At 42.4% G+C, this 25,643-nt stretch overlaps 1 long non-coding RNA gene across 4 annotated transcripts in view; it reads right to left on the bottom strand.

The window, feature by feature from the left end:
* Nucleotides 1-25,643, bottom strand: part of LOC129433487 (uncharacterized) — a 44,808-nt gene that overhangs the window by 8,264 nt on the left and 10,901 nt on the right. For 2 of the 4 annotated variants that reach the window (XR_008640410.2, XR_008640412.2), the window contains exons 4-5: nucleotides 25,522-25,629; nucleotides 22,710-23,904 (exon numbers count right to left, since the gene is read on the bottom strand). This is a non-coding gene — a long non-coding RNA (uncharacterized lncRNA). Of the gene's footprint in view, nucleotides 1-22,708; nucleotides 23,905-25,521; nucleotides 25,630-25,643 lie in introns of those variants that run through there. The other 2 variants (XR_008640413.2, XR_008640414.2) reach the window with 2 other exon arrangements.

The following is a 25,643-nucleotide window of genomic DNA, read 5'->3' as shown; positions in this document are numbered from 1 at the left end:
AAATTGTGAATATCTTGACTTTTCGTTGAAGGGCGTGTCCGTGGCGGCCTGGCAAAGTGTGATGTTTCGCCATGAAACAGGAAGCTGTTGTCATTCAGACATACATTGTTCGATCTGCCCCAGACTTCACATGTTTGATAAGGTTCTTGGCCTGAACACATTTCAATGCCAATATTCAGCTTCAGTCATAGCACCACCTGCTGCACACAGGCGGTGTGGCACATCAGTTTCCCTTTGAATATCCACCTGTATTTACCCACTTTAATTCATATCCCCCTGGTTCACTGCTTTACTAATGCCATAGGGTAGCGGTGCACATGCGTGCGAGGGCCCTTCCATCGCTGCTTGCAGCTTTAATTATTAGGGCCCGAGCACACCAGGGTGTGAGGACCCTATTGTTTTTGCTCCGTTTATTATTATTATTATTTTTCTTCTTCTTCTTCTTCTTCTTCTTCTTCTTCTTCTTCTTCTCCGAAATGGATCGCATTTTTGAGGGCCTAAACATACCCGAAAACTCATGAAAATTTGCACACGCGTCAGAAGTGGCGAAAATTTACATGTAGTATAGGCGTCAGAAGTGGGCGTGTAAAAATGGCTCGATAGCGCCACCTGCAAAATTTCAAGAGAACAGCCCCCCCACTACGAAAAACGTACAGATACGAAATTTGGTAGGATCATCTATCACTCCAAGACCTACAAAAAAGTCTCTTGGAGCGAACCTCTAAACCCCACAGGAAGTCGGCCATTTTGAATTTTCTCTGTCATTTTTGGACATTTCCAAGCGTCGTACTTTAACGAACTCCTCCTAGAGATTTACTCTGATCATCATCATATTTGGTCAGTATCATCTAAAGGCCTTTGCGATGCTAAATTGCGGAGCTTTTGACTTTTCGGTGGAGGGCGTGTCCTTGGCGGCCTGGGAAAGTTTGATGTTTCGCCATGAAACAGGAAGCTGATGTAATTCAGGCATACATTGTCCGATCTGCCCCTGACTTCACACGTTTGATAAGGGTCCAGGCCTGAACACATCAACATGGTATAATTCAGTAACACTCATAGCGCCACCTAGAGGCAGCAGGAAATACCATGTTTTACGCTGTGTCTTACTGCTCTTAGAGATTTAAACATATCAACATCATATTTCACCAGTGTAATCTCAAGACGTTGTGTGATGATAAAGAGCAACGGCCTTGACTTTTCATTAAAGGGCGTGTCCGTGGCAGCCTCGCAAAGTATCGCTAAATGAATCGCATTTTTGACAGGCTAAACAAGCTCAAAAAGTCATAAAACGTTGCACACACGTCAGAAGTGGCAAAAATTTACATGTGGCATAGGCGCCAGAAGTGGGCGTGTAGAAATGGCTCAATAGCGCCACCTGCAAAATTTCCAGAGAACAGCCCCCCCACTACGAAAAACCTACAGATACGAAATTTGGTAGGGTCATCTATCACCCCAAGACCTACCAAAAAGTCTCTTGGAGCGAAGCTCTAAACCCCACAGGAAGTCGTCCATTTTGAATTTTTGCTGTAATTTATGTGCAAATTTTGTCATTTCCAGGCTTCGTACTTTAACGAACTCCTCCTAGAGATTTTAATAGATCGTCATCATATTTGGTCAATTTCATCTAAAGGCCTTTGCGATGTTAAATTGCGGAGCTTTTGACTTTTCGTTGGAGGGTGTGTCCGTGGCGACCTGCCAAATATCAGCGTTTTCGCCATGAAACAGGACGTTTTTATAACTAAGGCATACAATGTCCAATCTGCCCCACGCTTCACATGTTTGATAAGGGTCTTGGCCTGAACACATTTCAATGCCAATATTCAGCTTCAGTCCTAGCGCCACCTAAAGGTAGCAGGAAATGCCTTGTTTTACACTGTGATTTACTGTTATCAGAGATTTAATCAAATCATTATCATATCAGGTGAGAGTGATCTTAAGCCCTTTGCGATGAAAAATTACGAAGATCTTGACTTTTCGTTGAAGGCCGTGTCCGTGGCGGCCTGGCAAAGAGTGATGTTTCGCCATGAAACAGGAATCTGTTGCAATTCAGGCATACATTATCCGATCTGCCCTATACTTCACACTTTTTATAAGGGGCCCGGCCTGAACACATCAATATAACAACAATCAGTTACAGTCACAGCGCCACCTGCTGCACACAGGCGGTGTGGCACATCAGTTTCCCTTTGAATATCCACCTATATTTGCCCACTATAATTAAGATCCCCCTGGTTAACTGCTTTACTAATAGCATAGGGTAGCGGTGCACATGCGTGCGAGGGCCCTTCCATCGCTGCTTGCAGCTTTAATTATTATTATTATTATTATTTATTCTTCTTCTTCTCCAAAGTGAATCGCATTTTTGAGGGGCGAAACATGCTCGAAAACTCATGAAATTTTGCACACATGTCAGGAGTGGCGAAAATTTACATGTGGCATAGGCGCCAGAAGTGGGCGTGTAGAAATGGCTCGATAGCGCCACCTGCAAAATTTCAAGAGAACAGCCCCCCCACTGCGAAAAACGTACAGATACGAAATTTGGTAGGATCATCTATCACCCCAAGACCTACAAAAAGGTCTCTTGGAGCGAAGCTCTAAACCCAACAGGAAGTCCGCCATTTTGAAATTTTGCCTTGATTTTTGTGCAAATTTGGTCATTTCCAGCCTTCATACTTTAACGAACTCCTCCTACAGATTTAATCCGATCATCGTCATATTTGGTCAATCTCATCTAAAGGCCTTTGCGATGTTAAATTGCGGAGATCTTGACTTTTCGTCAGAGGGTGTGTCCGTGGCGGCCTGACAAATTTCGGCATTTTCGCCATGAAACAGGAAGTGGCTCTAACTCAGGCATACAATGTCCAATCTGCCCCACGCTTCACATGTTTGATAAGGGTCTTGACCTGAACACATTTCAATGCCAATATTCAACTTCACTCATAGCGCCACCTAGAGGTAGGAGGAAATACCATGTTTTATGCTCTGATTTACTGCTCTTAGAGATTTAATCAAATCATCATCATATTTGGTCTGACTGATGTTAAGCCCTTTTCCTTGATAAATTGCGAAGATCTTGACTTTTCGTTGAAGGGCGTGTCCATGGCGGCCTGGCAAAGTGTGATGTTTCGCCATGAAACAGGAAGTTGTTATAACTCAGGCATACAATGTCCGATCTGCCCCTGACTTCACACGTTTGATAAGGGTCCAGGCCTGAACACATCAACATGGCATAATTCAGTAACACTCATAGCGCCACCTAGAGGCAGCAGGAAATACCATGTTTTACGCTGTGATTTACTGCTCTTAGATATTTAACCATATCAACATCATATTTCACCAGTGTAATCTCAAGACCTTGTGTGATGATAAAAAGCAACGACCTTAACTTTTCATTAAAGGGCGTGTCCGTGGCGGCCTCGCAAAGTATCGGTAAATGAATCGCATTTTTGACAGGCTAAACAAGCCCAAAAAGTCATAAAACGTTGCACACATGTCTGAAGTGGCGAAAATTTACATGTGGCATAGGCACCAGAAGTGGGCGTGTAGAAATGGCTCGATAGCGCCACCTGCAAAATTTCAAGGGAACAGCCCCCCCGCTACGAAAAATGTACAGATATGAAATTTGGTAGGATCATCTATCACCCCAAGACCTACAAAAAAGTATCTTGGAGCGAAGCTCTAAACCCCACAGGAAGTCGGCCATTTTGAATTTTTGCCTTGATTTTTGTGCAAATTTGGTCATTTCCAGGCTTCATACTGCAACAAACTCCTCCTACAGATTTAATCCTATCATCGTCATATTTGGTCGGTCTTATCTAAACGCCTTTGCGATGCTAAATTGCAGAGATCTTGACTTTTCGTTGGAGGGTGTGTCCGTGGCGGGCTGCCAAATTTCTGCGTTTTCGCCATGAAACAGGAAGTGGCTCTAACTCAGGTATACAATGTCCAATCTGCCCCACGCTTCACATGTTTGATTAGGGTCTTGGCCTGAACACATTTCAATGCCAATATTCAGCTTCAGTCATAGCGCCACCTAGATGTAGCAGGAAATACCATGTTTTACGCTATGATTTACTGCTCTTAGAGATTTAATCAAATCATCATCATATTTGGTTAGATTGATGTTAAGCCCTCTGCGGTGATAAATTGTGAATATCTTGACTTTTCGTTGAAGGGCGTGTCCGTGGCGGCCTGGCAAAGTGTGATGTTTTGCCATGAAACAGGAAGCTGTTGTAATTCAGACATACATTGTTCGATCTGCCTGAACACATTTCAATGCCAATATTCAGCTTCAGTCATAGCACCACCTGCTGCACACAGGCGGTGTGGCACATCAGTTTCCCTTTGAATATCCATCTGTATTTACCCACTTTAATTCATACCCCCCTGGTTCACTGCTTTACTAATGCCATAGGGTAGCAGTGCACATGCGTGCGAGGGCCCTTCCATCGCTGCTTGCAGCTTTAATTATTATTATTAGGGCCCGAGCACACCGGGGTGCGAGGACCCTATTGTTTTTGCTCGGTTTATTATTATTATTATTATTATTATTATTATTATTATTATTATTATTATTATTATTTATTCTTCTTCTTCTCCAAAGTGAATCGCATTTTTGAGGGGCGAAACATGCTCGAAAACTCATGAAATTTTGCACACATGTCAGAAGTGGCGAAAATTTACATGTAGTATAGGCGCCAGAAGTGGGCGTGTAGAAATGGCTCGATAGCGCCACCTGCAAAATTTCAAGAGAACAGCCCCCCCGCTACGAAAAACGTACAGATACGAAATTCGGTAGGATCATCTATCACCCCAGGACCTACAAAAAAGTCTCTTGAAGCGAAGCTCTAAACCCAACAGGAAGTCCGCCATTTTGAATTTTTGCCTTGATTTTTGTGCAAATTTGGTCATTTCCAGGCTTCATACTTTAACAAACTCCTCCTACAGATTTAATCCGATCATTTTCATATTTGGTCAGTCTCATCTAAAGGCCTTTGCGATGTTAAATTGCGGAGATCTTGACTTTTCGTTGGAGGGTGTGTCCGTGGCGGCCTGACAAATTTCAGCATTTTCGCCATGAAACAGGAAGTGGCTCTAACTCAGGCATACAATGTCCAATCTGCCCCACGCTTGACATGTTTGATAAGGGTCTTGACCTGAACACATTTCAATGCCAATATTCAACTTCACTCATAGCGCCACCTAGAGGTAGGAGGAAATGCCATGTTTTACGCTGTGATTTACTGCTCTTAGAGATTTAATCAAATCATCATCATATTTGGTCAGACTGATGTTAAGCCCTTTGCCGTGATAAATTGCGAAGATCTTGACTTTTCGTTGAAGGGCGTGTCCGTGGCAGCCTGGCAAAGTGTGATATTTCGCCATGAAACAGGAAGCTGTTGTAATTCAGACATACATAGTCCGATCTGCCCCCAACTTCACACGTTTCATAAGGGTCCCGGCCCGAACACATCAACATGGCATAATTCAGTATCAGTCATAGCGCCACCTAGAGGCAGCAGGAAATACCACCTTTTATGCTGTGACTTACTGCTCTTAGAGATTTAACCATATCAACATCATATTTCATCAGTCTAATCTCAAGACCTTGTGTGATGATAAATAGCAACGACCTTGACTTTTCGTTAAAGGGCGTGTCCGTTGCGGCCTCGCAAAATATCGCTAAATGAATCCCATTTTTGACAGCCTAAACGAGCTCAAAAAGTCATGAAACGTTGCACACGTGTCAAAAGTGGCGAATATTTTCATGTGATATAGGCTTCAGAACTTGGGGTGTTAAAATGGCTCTATAGCGCCACCTACAAAAATTCAATAGAGCAGCCCCCCCGCTACGTTAATCGCACAGATACGAAATGCGGTAGGATCATGTATCACCCCAAGACCTACAAAAAAGTCTCTTGGAGCAAAGCTCTAAACCCCACAGGAAGTCAGCCATTTTGAATTTTCTCTGTAATTTGAGTGCAAATTTTGCCATTTCTGGCCTTCGTATTTTAACAAACTCCTCCTATAAATTGAATCAGATAATCATCATATTTGGTGAGTGTCATCTAAAGGGCTTTGCAATGCTAAATTGCGGAGATCTTGACATTTCAATGGAGGGTGTGTATGTGGCGGCTTGCCAAATTTCTGTGTTTCTCAATGAAACAGGAAGTTGTTCTAACTCAGGTTTAAAATGTCCAATCTGACCCACGCTTCACAAGTTTGATAATTGTCCTGTCCTGAACACATCAACATGGCAATATTCAGTCAAAGTTATAGCGCCACCTGCTGGAAGCAGGAAATGACATGTTTTACACTGTGATTTACTGCTCATTGAAATGTATTCAGATCATCATCATATTTGGTCAGTCTGAACTTAGGGACTTCACAATGATAAATTGTGAAGATCTTGACATTTCGTTAAAGGGGCGTGTCCGTTGTGGCCTGTCAAAGTTTGATTTTTCGCAAGGAGAAAGCTGTTGTAACTCAGACATGCAATGTCCGACCTGTCACAGACATCATACGTTTGACAAGGGTCCTGGCCTCAACACATCAATGTTACAACAATCAATTACAATCATAGCGCCACCTGCTGCATAAAGGAGTAGTGGCACTTCAAAGTTCCTTTGAATATCCACCTATATTTATCCACGGAAATTTCAATCCCCCTGGTTTATTGCTTTACTAAGGCCATAGAGTGGCGGTGCACATGAGTGCGAGGGCCCTTCCATCACTGCTTGCAGTTTTAATTAGGGCCCGAGCACACCAGGGTGTGAGGACCCTATTGTTTTTGCTCCGTTTATTATTATTATTATTTTTCTTCTTCTTCTTCTTCTTCTTCTTCTTCTTCTTCTCCGAAATGGATCGCATTTATGAGGGCCTAAACATACCCGAAAACTCATGAAAATTTGCACACGCGTCAGAAGTGGCGAAAATTTACATGTAGTATAGGCGTCAGAAGTGGGCGTGTAGAAATGGCTCGATAGCGCCACCTGCAAAATTTCAAGAGAACAGCCCCCCCGCTACGAAAAATGTACAGATACGAAATTTGGTAGGATCATCTAGCACCCCAAGACCTACAAAAAAGTCTCTTGGAGCTAAGCTCTAAACCCCACAGGAAGTCGGCCATTTTGAATTTTCTCTGTCATTTTTTGACATTTCCAAGCGTCGTACTTTAACGAACTCCTCCTAGCAATTTAATCCGATCATTATCATATTTGGTCAGTCTCATCGAAAGGCCTTTGCGATGCTAAATTGCGGAGATCTTGACTTTTCGTTGGAGGGTGTGTCCGTGGCGGCCTGACAAAGTTAGGCATTTTCGCCATGAAACAGGAAGTTGTTATAACTAAGGCAAACAATGTCCAATCTGCCCCACGCTTCACATGTTTGATAAGGGTCTTGACCTGAACACATTTTAATGCCAATATTCAACTTCAGTCATAGCGCCACCTAGAGGTAGCAGGAAATGCCATGTTTTAGGCTGGGATTTACTGCTCTTAGAGATTTAATAAAACCATCATCATATTTGATCAGACTGATGTTAAGCCCTTTGCGGTAATAAATTGCGAAGATCTTGACTTTTCGTTGAAGGGCGTCTCCATGGCAGCCTGGCAAAGTGTGATATTTCGCCATGAAAGAGGAACCTGTTGTAATTCAGGCATACATTATCCGATCTGCCCCCGACTTCACAAGTTTGATAAGGGTCCCGGCCTGAACACGTCAATATAACAATAATCAGGTTCAGTCATAGCGCCACCTGCTGCACACAGGCGGTGTGGCACATCAATTTTCCTTTGAATATCCACCTATATTTACCCACTTTAATTCATACCCCCCTGGTTCACTGCTTTACTAATACCATAGGGTAGCGGTGCACATGCGTGCGAGGGCCCTTCCATCGCTGCTTGCAGCTTTAATTATTATTTATTCTTCTTCTTCTCCAAAGTGAATCGCATTTTTGAGGGGCGAAACATGCTCGAAAACTCATGAAATTTTGCACACATGTCAGGAGTGGCGAAAATTTACATGTGGCATAGGCGCCAGAAGTGGGCGTGTAGAAATGGCTCGATAGCGCCACCTGCAAAATTTCAAGAGAACAGCCCCCCCACTACGAAAAACGTACAGATACGAAATTTGGTAGGATCATCTATCACCCCAAGACCTACAAAAAAGTCTCTTGGAGCGAAGCTCTAAACCCAACAGGAAGTCCGCCATTTTGAATTTTTGCCTTGATTTTTGTGCAAATTTGGTCATTTCCAGCCTTCATACTTTAACGAACTCCTCCTACAGATTTAATCCGATCATCGTCATATTTGGTCAATCTCATCTAAAGGCCTTTGCGATGTTAAATTGCGGAGATCTTGACTTTTCGTCAGAGGGTGTGTCCGTGGCGGCCTGACAAATTTCGGCATTTTCGCCATGAAACAGGAAGTGGCTCTAACTCAGGCATACAATGTCCAATCTGCCCCACGCTTCATACGTTTGATAAGGGTCTTGGCCTGAACACATTTCAATGCCAATATTCAACTTCACTCATAGCGCCACCTAGAGGTAGGAGGAAATACCATGTTTTATGCTCTGATTTACTGCTCTTAGAGATTTAATCAAATCATCATCATATTTGGTCTGCCTGATGTTAAGCCCTTTTCCTTGATAAATTGCGAAGATCTTGACTTTTCGTTGAAGGGCGTGTCCGTGGCGGCCTGGCAAAGTGTGATGTTTCGCCATGAAACAGGAAGTTGTTATAACTCAGGCATACAATGTCCGATCTGCCCCTGACTTCACACGTTTGATAAGGGTCCAGGCCTGAACACATCAACATGGCATAATTCAGTAACACTCATAGCGCCACCTAGAGGCAGCAGGAAATACCATGTTTTACGCTGTGATTTACTGCTCTTAGATATTTAACCATATCAACATCATATTTCACCAGTGTAATCTCAAGACCTTGTGTGATGATAAAAAGCAACGACCTTGACTTTTCATTAAAGGGCGTGTCCGTGGCGGCCTCGCAAAGTATCGGTAAATTAATCGCATTTTTGACAGGCTAAACAAGCCCAAAAAGTCATAAAACGTTGCACACATGTCAGAAGTGGCGAAAATTTACATGTGGCATAGGCGCCAGAAGTGGGCGTGTAGAAATGGCTCGATAGCGCCACCTGCAAAATTTCAAAAGAACAGCCCCCCCACTACGAAAAACATACAGATATGAAATTTGGTAGGATCATCTATCACCCCAAGACTTACAAAAAAGTCTCTTGAAGCTAAGCTCTAAACCCCACAGGAAGTCGGCCATTTTGAATTTTTGCTGTGATTTCTGTGCAAATTTGGTCATTTCCAGGCTTCATACTTTAACGAACTCCTCCTACAGATTTATTCCAATCATCGTAATATTTGGTCAATGTCATCTAAAGGCCTTTGCGATGTTAAATTGCGGAGATCTTGACTTTTCGTTAGAGGGTGTGTCCGTGGCAGCCTGACAAATTTCGGCATTTTCGCCATGAAACAGGAAGTGGCTCTAACTCAGGCATACAATGTCCAATCTGCCCCACACTTCACAAGTTTGATAAGGGTCTTGGCCTGAACACATTTCAATGCCAATATTCAGCTTTAATCATAGCGCCACCTAGAGGTTGCAGGAAATTACATGTTTTAAGCTGTGATTTACTGCTCTTAGATATTTAATCAAATCATCATCATTTTTGGTAATACTGATCTTAAGGACTTTAATATGATATATTCAGAAGATCTTGACTTTTCGTTGAAGGGCGTGTCCGTGGCGGCCTGGCAAAGTGTGATGTTTTGACATGAAACAGGAAGCTGTTGTAATTCAGGCATACATTAGCCGATCTGCTTCAGACTTCACACGTTTGATAAGGGTCCCGGCCTGAACATGTCAATATAACAATAATCAGGTACCATCATAGCGCCACCTGCTGCACACAGGCGGTGTGGCACACCAGTTTCCCTTTGAATATCCAGCTGTATTTACCCACTTTAATTTATACCCCCCTGGTTTACTGCTTTACTAATGCCATAGGGTAGCGGTGCATATGCGTGCGAGGGCCCTTCCATCGCTGCTTGCAGCTTTAATTAGGGCCCGAGCACACCAGTGTGAGGACCCTATTGTTTTTGCTCGGTTTATTATTATTATTATTATTATTATTATTATTATTCCGTTTCTTCTCCAAAGTGAATCGCATTTTTGAGGGCCTAAACATACTCGAAAACTCATGAAATTTTGCAAACACGTCAGAAGTGGCGAAAATTTACATGTGGCATAGGCGCCAGAAGTGGGCGTGTAGAAATGGCTCAATAGCGCCACCTGCAAAATTTCAAAAGAACAGCCCCCCCACTACGAAAAACGTACAGATACGAAATTTGGTAGGATCATGTATCACCCCAAGACCTACAAAAAAGTCTCTTGGAGCGAAGCTCTAAACCCCACAGGAAGTCGGCTATTTTGATTTTTCGCTGTGATTTCTGTGCACATTTTGTCATTTCCAGCCTTCGTACTTTAACGAACTCCTCCTAGAGATTTTATCAGATCGTCATCATATTTGGTCAATCTCATCTAAAGGCCTTTGCGATGTTAAATTGCAGAGCTTTTGACTTTTCGTTGGAGGGTGTGTCCGTGGCGGCCTGACAAAATTCAGCGTTTTCGCCATGAAACAGGAAGTTGTTCTAACTCAGGCATACAATGTCCAATCTGCCCCACGCTTCACATGTTTGATAAGGGTCTCGGCCTGAACACATTTCAATGCCAATATTCAGCTTCAGTCCTAGCGCCACCTAGAGGTAGCAGGAAATGCCATGTTTTACGCTGTGATTTACTACTCTTAGAGATTTAATCAAATCATCATCATATTTGGTCAGACTGATGTTAAGCCCTTTGCCGTGATAACTTGCGAAGATCTTGACTTTTCGTTGAAGTGCGTGTCCGTGGCGGCCTGGCAAAGTGAGATGTTTTGACATGAAACAGGAAGCTGTTGTAATTCAGGCATACATTATCCGATCTGCTTCAGACTTCACACGTTTGATAAGGGTCCCGGCCTGAACACCTCAATATAACAATAATCAGGTACCATCATAGCGCCACCTGCTGCACACAGGCGGTGTGGCACACCAGTTTCCCTTTGAATATCCAGCTGTATTTACCCACTTTAATTTATACCCCCCTGGTTTACTGCTTTACTAATGCCATAGGGTAGCGGTGCATATGCGTGCGAGGGCCCTTCCATCGCTGCTTGCAGCTTTAATTAGGGCCCGAGCACACCAGGGTGTGAGGACCCTATTGTTTTTGCTCCGTTTATTATTATTATTATTTTTCTTCTTCTTCTTCTTCTTCTTCTTCTTCTTCTTCTCCGAAATGGATCGCATTTTTGAGGGCCTAAACATACCCGAAAACTCATGAAAATTTGCACACGCGTCAGAAGTGGCGAAAATTTACATGTAGTATAGGCGTCAGAAGTGGGCGTGTAAAAATGGCTCGATAGCGCCACCTGCAAAATTTCAAGAGAACAGCCCCCCCACTACGAAAAACGTACAGATACGAAATTTGGTAGGATCATCTATCACTCCAAGACCTACAAAAAAGTCTCTTGGAGCGAACCTCTAAACCCCACAGGAAGTCGGCCATTTTGAATTTTCTCTGTCATTTTTGGACATTTCCAAGCGTCGTACTTTAACGAACTCCTCCTAGAGATTTACTCTGATCATCATCATATTTGGTCAGTATCATCTAAAGGCCTTTGCGATGCTAAATTGCGGAGCTTTTGACTTTTTGTTGGAGGGCGTGTCCTTGGCGGCCTGGGAAATTTTGATGTTTCGCCATGAAACAGGAAGCTGATGTAATTCAGGCATACGTTGTCCGATCTGCCCCTGATTTCACACGTTTGATAAGGGTCCTGGCCTGAACACATCAACATGGCATAATTCAGTAACACTCATAGCGCCACCTAGAGGCAGCAGGAAATACCATGTTTTATGCTGTGTCTTACTGCTCTTAGAGATTTAAACATATCAACATCATATTTCACCAGTGTAATCTCAAGACCTTGTGTGATGATAAAGAGCAACGGCCTTGACTTTTCATTAAAGGGCGTGTCCGTGGCAGCCTCGCAAAGTATCGCTAAATGAATCGCATTTTTGACAGGCTAAACAAGCTCAAAAAGTCATAAAACGTTGCACACACGTCAGAAGTGGCAAAAATTTACACGTGGCATAGGCGCCAGAAGTGGGCGTGTAGAAATGGCTCAATAGCGCCACCTGCAAAATTTCAAGAGAACAGCCCCCCCACTACGAAAAACCTACAGAAACGAAATTTGGTAGGGTCATCTATCACCCCAAGACCTACCAAAAAGTCTCTTGGAGCGAAGCTCTAAACCCCACAGGAAGTCGTCCATTTTGAATTTTTGCTGTAATTTATGTGCAAATTTTGTCATTTCCAGGCTTCGTACTTTAACGAACTCCTCCTAGAGATTTTAATAGATCGTCATCATATTTGGTCAATCTCATCTAAAGGCCTTTGCGATGTTAAATTGCGGAGCTTTTGACTTTTCGTTGGAGGGTGTGTCCGTGGCGACCTGCCAAATATCAGCGTTTTCGCCATGAAACAGGACGTTTTTATAACTAAGGCATACAATGTCCAATCTGCCCCACGCTTCACATGTTTGATAAGGGTCTTGGCCTGAACACATTTCAATGCCAATATTCAGCTTCAGTCCTAGCGCCACCTAAAGGTAGCAGGAAAGGCCTTGTTTTATACTGTGATTTACTGTTCTCAGAGATTTAATCAAATCATTATCATATCAGGTGAGACTGATCTTAAGCCCTTTGCGATGAAAAATTACGAAGATCTTGACTTTTCGTTGAAGGGCGTGTCCGTGACGGCCTGGCAAAGAGTGATGTTTCGCCATGAAACAGGAATCTGTTGCAATTCAGGCATACATTATCCGATCTGCCCTATACTTCACACTTTTGATAAGGGTCCCGGCCTGAACACATTAATATAACAACAATCAGTTACAGTCACAGCGCCACCTGCTGCACACAGGCGGTGTGGCACATCAGTTTCCCTTTGAATATCCACCTATATTTGCCCACTATAATTAAGATCCCCCTGGTTAACTGCTTTAATAATAGCATAGGGTAGCGGTGCACATGCGTGCGAGGGCCCTTCCATCGCTGCTTGCAGCTTTAATTAGGGCCCGAGCACACAAGTGTGAGGACCCTATTGTTTTTGCTCCGTTTATTATTATTATTATTATTATTTATTCTTCTTCTTCTCCAAAGTGAATCGCATTTTTGAGGGGCGAAACATGCTCGAAAACTCATGAAATTTTGCACACATGTCAGGAGTGGCGAAAATTTACATGTGGCATAGGCGCCAGAAGTGGGCGTGTAGAAATGGCTCGATAGCGCCACCTGCAAAATTTCAAGAGAACAGCCCCCCCACTGCGAAAAACGTACAGATACGAAATTTGGTAGGATCATCTATCACCCCAAGACCTACAAAAAAGTCTCTTAGAGCGAAGCTCTAAACCCAACAGGAAGTCCGCCATTTTGAAATTTTGCCTTGATTTTTGTGCAAATTTGGTCATTTCCAGCCTTCATACTTTAACGAACTCCTCCTACAGATTTAATCCGATCATCGTCATATTTGGTCAATCTCATCTAAAGGCCTTTGCGATGTTAAATTGCGGAGATCTTGACTTTTCGTCAGAGGGTGTGTCCGTGGCGGCCTGACAAATTTCGGCATTTTCGCCATGAAACAGGAAGTGGCTCTAACTCAGGCATACAATGTCCAATCTGCCCCACGCTTCACATGTTTGATAAGGGTCTTGACCTGAACACATTTCAATGCCAATATTCAACTTCACTCATAGCGCCACCTAGAGGTAGGAGGAAATACCATGTTTTATGCTCTGATTTACTGCTTTTAGAGATTTAATCAAATCATCATCATATTTGGTCTGACTGATGTTAAACCCTTTTCCTTGATAAATTGCGAAGATCTTGACTTTTCGTTGAAGGGCGTGTCCGTGGCGGCCTGGCAAAGTGTGATGTTTCGCCATGAAACAGGAAGTTGTTATAACTCAGGCATACAATGTCCGATCTGCCCCTGACTTCACACGTTTGATAAGGGTCCAGGCCTGAACACATCAACATGGCATAATTCAGTAACACTCATAGCGCCACCTAGAGGCAGCAGGAAATACCATGTTTTACGCTGTGATTTACTGCTCTTAGATATTTAACCATATCAACATCATATTTCACCAGTGTAATCTCAAGACCTTGTGTGATGATAAAAAGCAACGACCTTAACTTTTCATTAAAGGGCGTGTCCGTGGCGGCCTCGCAAAGTATCGGTAAATGAATCGCATTTTTGACAGGCTAAACAAGCCCAAAAAGTCATAAAACGTTGCACACATGTCAGAAGTGGCGAAAATTTACATGTGGCATAGGCGCCAGAAGTGGGCGTGTAGAAATGGCTCGATAGCGCCACCTGCAAAATTTCAAGCGAACAGCCCCCCCGCTACGAAAAAGGTACAGATATGAAATTTGGTAGGATCATCTATCACCCCAAGACCTACAAAAAAGTCTCTTGGAGCGAAGCTCTAAACCCCACAGGAAGTCGGCCATTTTGAATTTTTGCCTTGATTTTTGTGCAAATTTGGTCATTTCCAGGCTTCATACTGCAACAAACTCCTCCTACAGATTTAATCCTATCATCGTCATATTTGGTCGGTCTTATCTAAAGGCCTTTGCGATGCTAAATTGCAGAGATCTTGACTTTTCGTTGGAGGGTGTGTCCGTGGCGGGCTGCCAAATTTCTGCGTTTTCGCCATGAAACAGGAAGTGGCTCTAACTCAGGTATACAATGTCCAATCTGCCCCACGCTTCACATGTTTGATTAGGGTCTTGGCCTGAACACATTTCAATGCCAATATTCAGCTTCAGTCATAGCGCCACCTAGATGTAGCAGGAAATACCATGTTTTACGCTATGATTTACTGCTCTTAGAGATTTAATCAAATCATCATCATATTTGGTTAGATTGATGTTAAGCCCTCTGCGGTGATAAATTGTGAATATCTTGACTTTTCGTTGAAGGGCGTGTCCGTGGCGGCCTGGCAAAGTGTGATGTTTTGCCATGAAACAGGAAGCTGTTGTAATTCAGACATACATTGTTCGATCTGCCCCAGACTTCACATGTTTGATAAGGTTCTTGGCCTGAACACATTTCAATGCCAATATTCAGCTTCAGTCATAGCACCACCTGCTGCACACAGGCGGTGTGGCACATCAGTTTCCCTTTGAATATCCACCTGTATTTACCCACTATAATTCATATCCCCCTGGTTCACTGCTTTACTAATGCCATAGGGTAGCGGTGCACATGCGTGCGAGGGCCCTTCCATCGCTGCTTGCAGCTTTAATTATTATTTATTCTTCTTCTTCTCCAAAGTGAATCGCATTTTTGAGGGGCGAAACATGCTCGAAAACTCATGAAATTTTGCACACATGTCAGAAGTGGCGAAAATTTACATGTGGTATAGGCGCCAGAAGTGGGCGTGTAGAAATGGCTCGATAGCGCCACCTGCAAAATTTCAAGAGAACAGCCCCCCCGCTACGAAAAACGTACAGATACGAAATTTGGTAGGATCATCTGTCACCCCAAGACCTACAAAAAAGTCTCTTGGAGCGAAGCTCTAAACCCAACAGGAAGTCCGCCATTTTGAATTTTTGCCTTGATTTTTGTCCAAATTTGGTCATTTCCAGGCTTCATACTTTAACGAACTCCTCCTAGAGATTTAATCCGTTCATCCTCATATTTGGTCAATCTCATCTAAAGGCCTTTGCGATGTTAAATTGCGGAGATCTTGACTTTTCGTCAGAGGGTGTGTCCGTGGCGGCCTGACAAATTTCTGCATTTTCGCCATGAAACAGGAAGTGGCTCTAACTCAGGCATACAATGTCCAATCTGCCCCACGCTTCATACGTTTGATAAGGGTCTTGGCCTGAACACATTTCAATGCCAATATTCAACTTCACTCATAGCGCCACCTAGAGGTAGGAGGAAATACCATGTTTTACGCTGTGATTTACTGCTCTTAGAGATTCAATCAAATCATCATCATATCTGGTCAGACTGATCTTAAGCCCTTTGCGGTGATAAATTGCAAAGATCTTGACTTTTCGTTGAAGGGCATGTCAGTGGCGTCCTGCCAAAGTGTGATGTTTCACCATGAAACAGGAAGCTGTTGTAATTCAGACATACATAGTCCGATCTGCCCCCGACTTCACACGTTTGATTAGGGTCCCAGCCTGAACACATCAACATGGCATAATTCAGTAACAGTCATAGCGCCACCTAGAGGCAGCAGGAAATGCCATGTTTAACGCTGTGACTTACTGCTCTTACAGATTTAACCATATTAACATCATATTTCATCATTCTAATCTCAAGACCTTGTGTGATGATAAATAGCAACGACCTTGACTTTTCGTTAAAGGGCGTGTCCGTTGCGGCCTCGCAAAGTATCGCTAAATGAATCGCATTTTTGACAGCCTAAACAAGCTCAAAAAGTCATGAAACGTTGCACACGTGTCAAAGGTGGCGAAAATGTTCATGTGATATAGACTTCAGAACTTGGGGTGTGAAAATGGCTCTATAGCGCCACCTACAAACATTTAAGAGAGCAGCCCCCCCGCTACGTTAATCCTCCAGATACGAAATGCGGTAGGATCATTTATCACCCCAAGACCTACAAAAAAGTCTCTTGGAGCAAAGCTCTAAACCCCACAGGAAGTTAGCCATTTTGAATTTTCTCTGTAATTTGAGGGCAAATTTTGGCATTTCTGGCCTTCGTATTTTAACGAACTCCTCCTAGAAATTTAATCAGATAATCATCATATTTGGTGTGTGTCATCTAAAGGGCTTTGCAATGCTATATTGCGGAGATCTTGACATTTCAATGGAGGGTGTGTACGTAGCGGCTTGCCAAATTTCTGTGTTTCTCAAAGAAACAGGAAGTTGTTTTAACTCAGGTTTAAAATGTCCAATCTGACCCACGCTTCATAGGCTTGATAAGTGTCCTTTCCTGAACACATCAACATGGCAATATTCAGTAAAAGTTATAGCGCCACCTGCTGGAAGCAGGAAATGACATGTTTTACACTGTGATTTACTGCTCATTGAAATGTATTCAGATCATCATCATATTTGGTCAGTCTGAACTTAGGGATTTCACAATGATAAATTGTGAAGATCTTGACATTTCGTTAAAGGGGCGTGTCCGTGGTGGCCTATCAAAGTTTGATGTTTCGCCATGAGAAAGCTGTTGTAACTCAGGCATGCAATGTCCGATTTGTCACAGACATCATATGTTTGACAAGGGTCCTGGCCTCAACACATCAATGTTGCAACAATCCATTACAATCATAGCACCACCTGCTGCACAAAGGAGGTGTGGCACTTCAACGTTCCTTTGAATATCCGCCTATATTTACCCACTGAAATTTCAATCCCCCTGGTTCATTGCTTTACTAAGGCCATAGAGTGGCGGTGCACATGCGTGCGAGGGCCCTTCCATCACTGCTTGCAGTTTTAATTAGGGCCCGAGCACACCAGGGTGTGAGGACCCTATTGTTTTTGCTCCGTTTATTATTATTATTATTTTTCTTCTTCTTCTTCTTCTTCTTCTTCTTCTTCTTCTTCTTCTCCGAAATGGATTGCATTTTTGAGGGCCTAAACATACCCGAAAACTCATGAAAATTTGCACACACGTCAGAAGTGGCGAAAATTTACATGTATTATAGGCGTCAGAAGTGGGCGTGTAAAAATGGCTCGATAGCGCCACCTGCAAAATTTCAAGAGAACAGCCCCCCCACTACGAAAAACGTACAGATACTAAATTTGGTAGGGTCATCTATCACCCCAAGACCTTCAAAAAAGTCTCTTGGAGCTAAGCTCTAAACCCCACAGGAAGTCGGCCATTTTGAATTTTCTCTGTCATTTTTTGTCATTTCCAAGCGTCGTACTTTAACGAACTCCTCCTAGAGATTTTATCAGATCGTCATCATATTTGGTCAATCTCATCTAAAGGCCTTTGCGATGTTAAATTGCGGAGCTTTTGACTTTTCGTTGGAGGGTGTGTCCGTGGCGGCCTGACAAAGTTCAGCGTTTTCGCCATGAAACAGGAAGTTGTTATAACTAAGGCATACAATGTCCAATCTGCCCCACACTTCACATGATTGATAAGAGTCTTGGCCTGAACACATTTCAATGCCAATATTCAGCTTCAGTCATAGCGCCACCTAGCGGTAGCAGGAAATGCCATGTTTTACGCTGTGATTTACTGCTCTTAGAGATTTAATCAAATCATCATCATATTTGGTCAGACTGATGTTAAGCCCTTTTCCGTGATAAATTGCGAAGATCTTGACTTTTCGTTGAAGGGCGTGTCCGTGGCAGCCTGGCAAAGTGTGATATTTCGCCATGAAACAGGAAGCTGTTGTAATTCAGACATACATTATCCGATCTGCCCCCGACTTCACAAGTTTGATAAGGGTCCCGGCCTGAAAACGTCAATATAACAATAATCAGGTACAGTCATAGCGCCACCTTCTGCACACAGGCGGTGTGGCACATTTTTTGTCCTTTAAATATCCACCTATATTTACCCACTTTAATTCATATCCCCCTGGTTCACTGCTTTACTAATGCCATAGGGTAGCGGTGCACATGCGTGCGAGGGCCCTCCCATCGCTGCTTGCAGCTTTAATTAGGGCCCGAGCACCGAGGAGCAGGCCAGAATGGCCTGCACCGTGGGTGCAAAGCCCTATTGTTTTTGCTTCGTTTATTATTATTATTATTATTATTATTATTTTCCGAAATGAATCGCATTTTTGAAGGCCTAAACATGCTCTAAAACTCATGAAATTTTGCACACGCGTCAGAAGTGGTGAAAATTTACATGTGGTATAGGCGTCAGAAGTGGGCGTGTAGAAATGGCTCGATAGCGCCACCTGCAAAATTTCAAGAGAACAGCCCCCCCGCTACGAAAAACGTACAGATACGAATTTTGGTAGGATCATCTATCACCCCAAGACCTACAAAAAAGTCTCTTGGAACTAAGCTCTAAACCCCACAGGAAGTCAGCCATTTTGAATTTTCTCTGTCATTTTTTTACATTTCCAAGCGTCGTACTTTAACGAACTCCTCCTAGAGATTTAATCCGATCATCATCATATTTGGTCAATCTCATCTAAAGGCCTTTGCGATGTTAAATTGCGGAGATCTTGACTTTTCGTTGGAGGGTGTGTCCGTGGCGGCCTGACAAAGTTAGGCATTTTCGCGATGAAACAGGAAGTTGTTATAACTCAGGCATACAATGTCCAGTCTGCCCCACGCTTCACTTGTTTGATAAGAGTCTTGGCCTGAACACATTTCAATGCCAATATTCAGCTTCAGTCATAGCGCCACCTAGAGGTAGCAGGAAATGCCATGTTTTATGCTGTGATTTACTGCTCATATAGATTTGATCAAATCATCATCATATTTGGTCAGACTGATGTTAAGCCCTTTGCAGTGATAAATTGCGAAGATCTTGACTTTTCGTTTAAGGGCATGTCCGTGGCGGCCTGGCAAAGTGTGATATTTCGCCATGATACAGGAAGCTGTTGTAATTCAGGCATACATTATCCGATCTGCCCCCTACTTCACACGTTTGATAAGGGTCCCGGCCTGAACACGTCAATATAACAATAATCAGGTAGTCATAGCGCCACCTGCTGCACACAGGCGGTGTGGCACATCAATTTTCCTTTGAATATCCACCTATATTTACCCACTTTAATTCATATCCCCCTGGTTCACTGCTTTACTAATGCCATAGGGTGGCGGTGCACATGCGTGCGAGGGCCCTACCATCGCTGCTTGCAGCTTTAATTATTATTTATTCTTCTTCTTCTCCAAAGTGAATCGCATTTTTGAGGGGCGAAACATGCTCGAAAACTCATGAAATTTTGCACACATGTCAGGAGTGGCGAAAATTTACATGTGGCATAGGCGCCAGAAGTGGGCGTGTAGAAATGGCTCGATAGCGCCACCTGCAAAATTTCAAGAGAACAGCCCCCCCACTACGAAAAACGTACAGATACGAAATTTGGTAGGATCATCTATCACCCCAAGACCTACAAAAAAGTCTCTTGGAGCAAAGCTCTAAACCCAACAGGAAGTCCGCCATTTTGAATTTTTGCCTTGATTTTTGTGCAAATTTGGTCATTTCCAGCCTTCATACTTTAACGAACTCCTCCTACAGATTTAATCCGACCATCGTCATATTTGGTCAATCTCATCTAAAGGCCTTTGCGATGTTAAATTGCGGAGATCTTGACTTTTCGTCAGAGGGTGTGTCCGTGGCGGCCTGACAAATTTCGGCATTTTCGCCATGAAACAGGAAGTGGCTCTAACTCAGGCATACAATGTCCAATCTGCCCCACGCTTCATACGTTTGATAAGGGTCTTGGCCTGAACACATTTCAATGCCAATATTCAACTTCACTCATAGCGCCACCTAGAGGTAGGAGGAAATACCATGTTTTATGCTCTGATTTACTGCTCTTAGAGATTTAATCAAATCATCATCATATTTGGTCTGACTGATGTTAAGCCCTTTTCCTTGATAAATTGCGAAGATCTTGACTTTTCGTTGAAGGGCGTGTCTGTGGCGGCCTGGCAAAGTGTGATGTTTCGCCATGAAACAGGAAGTTGTTATAACTCAGGCATACAATGTCCGATCTGTCCCTGACTTCACACGTTTGATAAGGGTCCAGGCCTGAACACATCAACATGGCATAATTCAGTAACACTCATAGCGCCACCTAGAGGCAGCAGGAAATACCATGTTTTACGCTGTGATTTACTGCTCTTAGATATTTAACCATATCAACATCATATTTCACCAGTGTAATCTCAAGACCTTGTGTGATGATAAAAAGCAACGACCTTGACTTTTCATTAAAGGGCGTGTCCGCGGCGGCCTCGCAAAGTATCGGTAAATGAATCGCATTTTTGACAGGCTAAACAAGCTCAAAAAGTCATAAAACGTTGCACACATGTCAGAAGTGGCGAAAATTTAAATGTGGCATAGGCGCCAGAAGTGGGCGTGTAGAAATGGCTCGATAGCGCCACCTGCAAAATTTCAAGCGAACAGCCCCCCCGCTACGAAAAATGTACAGATACGAAATTTGGTAGGATCATCTATCACCCCAAGACCTACAAAAAAGTCTCTTGGAGCGAAGCTCTAAACCCCACAGGAAGTCGGCCATTTTGAATTTTTGCCTTGATTTTTGTGCAAATTTGGTCATTTCCAGGCTTCATACTGCAACAAACTCCTCCTACAGATTTAATCCGATCATCGTCATATTTGGTCGGTCTTATCTAAAGGCCTTTGCGATGCTAAATTGCAGAGACCTTGACTTTTCGTTGGAGGGTGTGTCCGTGGCGGGCTGCCAAATTTCGGTGTTTTCGCCATGAAACAGGAAGTGGCTCTAACTCAGGTATACAATGTCCAATCTGCCCCACGCTTCACATGTTTGATTAGGGTCTTGGCCTGAACACATTTTAATGCCAATATTCAGCTTCAGTCATAGCGCCACCTAGAGGTAGCAGGAAATACCATGTTTTACGCTATGATTTACTGCTCTTAAGAGATTTAATCAAATCATCATCATATTTGGTTAGATTGATGTAAAGCCCTCTGCGGTGATAAATTGTGAATATCTTGACTTTTCATTGAAGGGCATGTCCGTGGCGGCCTGGCAAAGTGTGATGTTTCGCCATGAAACAGGAAGCTGTTGTAATTCAGACATACATTGTTCGATCTGCCCCAGACTTCACATGTTTGATAAGGTTCTTGGCCTGAACACATTTCAATGCCAATATTCAGCTTCAGTCATAGCACCACCTGCTGCACACAGGCGGTGTGGCACATCAGTTTCCTTTTGAATATCCACCTGTATTTACCCACTTTAATTCATATCCCCCTGGTTCACTGCTTTACTAATGCCATAGGGTAGCGGTGCACATGCGTGCGAGGGCCCTTCCATCGCTGCTTGCAGCTTTAATTATTTTTGAATTTATAAATAGTAGTGCTGGGCAAAGATTAATCGCATACAAAATAAAAGTGACTTTTGGCACAACATACAAGTATCCGCTGCGTGTAATTATTATGTATAAATAAATACACACACATTCATGTATGTATTTAAGAAACATTTACATGTTTATATATATTTATTTATATTTTTATATATTCTATATTAAAAATTAATTTAAAAAAATTATATATAAGTAAAACAATTCTGAAATTAATATATGAATGTGTGTGTGGTTAAATATTCACAATAATTAGACACAGTAAACGCACATATATTATGCAAAAAAATCACTTTTATTTTGTATGCGATTAATCGCGATTAATCTTTGCCCAGCACTAATAAATAGGAAGCTCTTAATACATAAATAATTTACATCTTTTTCCTGTCAACACGTCGATATTATACGTTTCAGAGTTTATAAAAACGTAATTGTATATGTGGTGCAACTGCACTTTGTATAAAAATACACACAAATTCTCATGAGATCACGTTGCAGTTTTGGACGTTGGTCCCAAAATGGGTCCTAAAATGTACCATTTACAGATATGTTTGGTACCAATATGTACTTTTGAGGTACTAATATGCGCTCTTTAGGTTCAAAAGTGTTTTTAAAGAGGTACCATAGTGACAGCTTAAAACATAAAATATAAACCCAGTTAACCAACATTTTTGGCTGGTTAACATCATAGCAATGCTGTTTGACCAGCAGTAATCAGCATAACCAGCTGGTCTGATGTGGTCTTTTCAGTAGCAGGATCCTAACCTGTTTCTCTGTCATTATTCTCCATTTTATTTACCCAAAACACTATACAAATAGTTGATCTTTTTCATGTGATCATTAAAACCATACTATTCTCTAATTCTTTTGTGTTCTGCAAGATAAACATCATACAGGTTTCAAGATACATCAATAGATGACAAATCATCCGACTTGACTAAACCGACCACATTTCAACATATGAATGGGTGATTCCTGTCAGCTTTTTAGGCAAATACGTTCTCCATGATCAAAAGATTCACGTTTGCATTCAGAGTCCAAGTAAGTGACTCAGGTCAACTCATCACGACACACAAACACAGCACTTTATTGTCTAAGCATTAAAATACGCATGTATTGCTGTGTTTGATGTGTGTACACGTAATGGCTCTTTAATAAGACTCTCTTTAAAAACATAATGAGCATAATGGTTCAGTTCTATCAAACAGATCCTTGCTTTCACTGTCTGGCCAGACAACCTCAACCCAGACCTTATTTAATGACTGTTTATCTGTACTTATACCTTTATTAAAGACACACAGAGAGAAAGAGAGAGCATTAGGAGGTGAAGCGAGACAGGATTTATGTTTACGAGACAACAGACGTGTCGAATAAAGGTTGATTTGGTACGACTACAAGCGTCGACCTTAAGCCTCGCCGACTACCTTTAAGCGCGCACACACGCATGCTACAACAACAGGAATTTTTGTCCCTTGGGGCATGTCGAGAAGAGAAAGGTAGGCCTATAGAGTTCATACAGAAAAATGAGTGCGCATATGAGTATTGCCTAAAGTAGTGAATAAGTTACCGTTTGACGTTCGTTTCACGCAGACGTGAGAGCAATGCAGAGAGAACCGCATGAGGTCTGGAAGGGATGATACAGCACCAGTTTAATAACGAATCCCAAAGCCTTCATTTCCCCAAATCCCAGCGTCCACAGCTCTCCTCTCACGCAAACGTCCCATCGAAGAAGCCTGCAACAGAAGAAAGAGTGTGTGTGTGTTATCCAATAAATGTGTTTCTCTGTGTCTTATGAATGTGCATATTTGCATCCCACTGATTTCTCCCTAAAATTGTACTTTTGAATGACTCGCCCGCATTATTCAAGTGTCTTTCTGTTGCTATACAGCTTGTGCATACACTGTTCATATGAATTGAATGTTTTTTTTTCTTGCTCAGCAGGGTCAAGCAGGTAGAGATCTGTTACCCTCAGGGGACAAATCATTTTATCTACCATCTTCAGTCCAGACAGAAAACAGATACACATTGCTAGCTCTTTGATAAGTCAGAAGTAAATTAAATCACATTTGCGGCTCGCGACGAGATGAAACGCTGCATGATGTATACAAGAGGGACAATCTCTCTTTGATGGACGCGGGGCATTTACTGTAAGTAGGTCACGTATAGCGGACATTTTTATAAATATTATTTTCCGTTGCTTAGAAAATGTAGCAATGGCTTACATAGTTTAACATAGCTTACTGGTTTATGCGTTACTTATTGGAGCACACTGACGTTTAGGCCCCTTACCCTTGAGCAAGAACACATTTCTATGAATTTGCTACTTTGCTAATGGTTCACTGTGCACTGTATGAAATATATTTTGGGTGAAAAAACAGGAAGGTTTATTTTAAAAGTAATAAAAAGTAATAATAAGGTAATGTCTGCAAACTGGTATGTATGACTAAGATGAGAAAGTGAGAGAGAGAGAGGTGGACGATGGCATGGAATGTGAAATGAGTAATGTTATTGCTCAACCCACATCACACAGCCACAATGCCTGAAGCTATGACAATCTAAGTGCATATCTCCATACCTTCATCCTTCTATCTTACGTTTTGCATTCTTTTTTTCATTTGTCCAACTGTCTCTATTTTCTATTACCCTTCATAGTTACAGTTTCAGATTTAGCTACACAGAGGTGATAGACAATCAACATGCAATAACAATCTGTTTGCACTTCAATTTGAGCGTGAACATTTACACTTGGCCACATAAATATGTCTCTGCAAAGCGTATATATATAAATCAGATCTGCTCTTCCCTTTGCTATATGCAAATACAACAGAGTTCACGCCCATGTTGAGGCTAAAGCTGGACATAGTGTCAGTGGATCAAAAACTATTGTTCGACTTTCACCGAATCTACATCCACGTAGAGATGTAGACCAGTCCTTTCTGTCCTGAGCTGGGAAAATGATCTGGGAGGATTTCCCATGAGCCTTGGCACTGTGCTACAGAAACACCTGTAGAGTTAAAACCCAAAGACAACTGGGATAAACTTCATCCCAAACATTCACTCCTTGACAAGTATTAAAATACAGTATATCTATACAGAGATATGAGTGAACATCACAAAACATGACAATCAATGCCTGTTGTAAGGTGCAAACAGGCTTGTATACACACTTTGTGATGAGGTCCAGTATTGGATCTGACCTCCATTAAGTACAGTTTCCCAGACAGATCAACAAGTGCACTGAAGATAACAACAGGATGAGCCTTCACTCCTTTTTCTCTCTTCACATCAACATTCTCTCTCTTTCTCTCATGTGTTCACGTAAATATCGGTTTTTTGTGTGTGATTCTTACCCAAGCCTGTTTGTAATGCGCTCTCTCTATGGACAGCCAGTTGTATGGAAACTTCATAATTTCTGATTTGATGGTTGAGTTAGCAGTGTTTAGTTCAAAGCGTTTGCTCTGTAGAGAAAATA

This window comes from Misgurnus anguillicaudatus, chromosome 19 (genome assembly GCF_027580225.2).
Source record: "Misgurnus anguillicaudatus chromosome 19, ASM2758022v2, whole genome shotgun sequence".
In the NCBI taxonomy this organism is placed as follows: domain Eukaryota; kingdom Metazoa; phylum Chordata; class Actinopteri; order Cypriniformes; family Cobitidae; genus Misgurnus; species Misgurnus anguillicaudatus.
The sequence above is the reverse complement of the archived record's forward strand: the minus strand, read 5'-3'. Positions and strand labels throughout refer to the sequence as shown.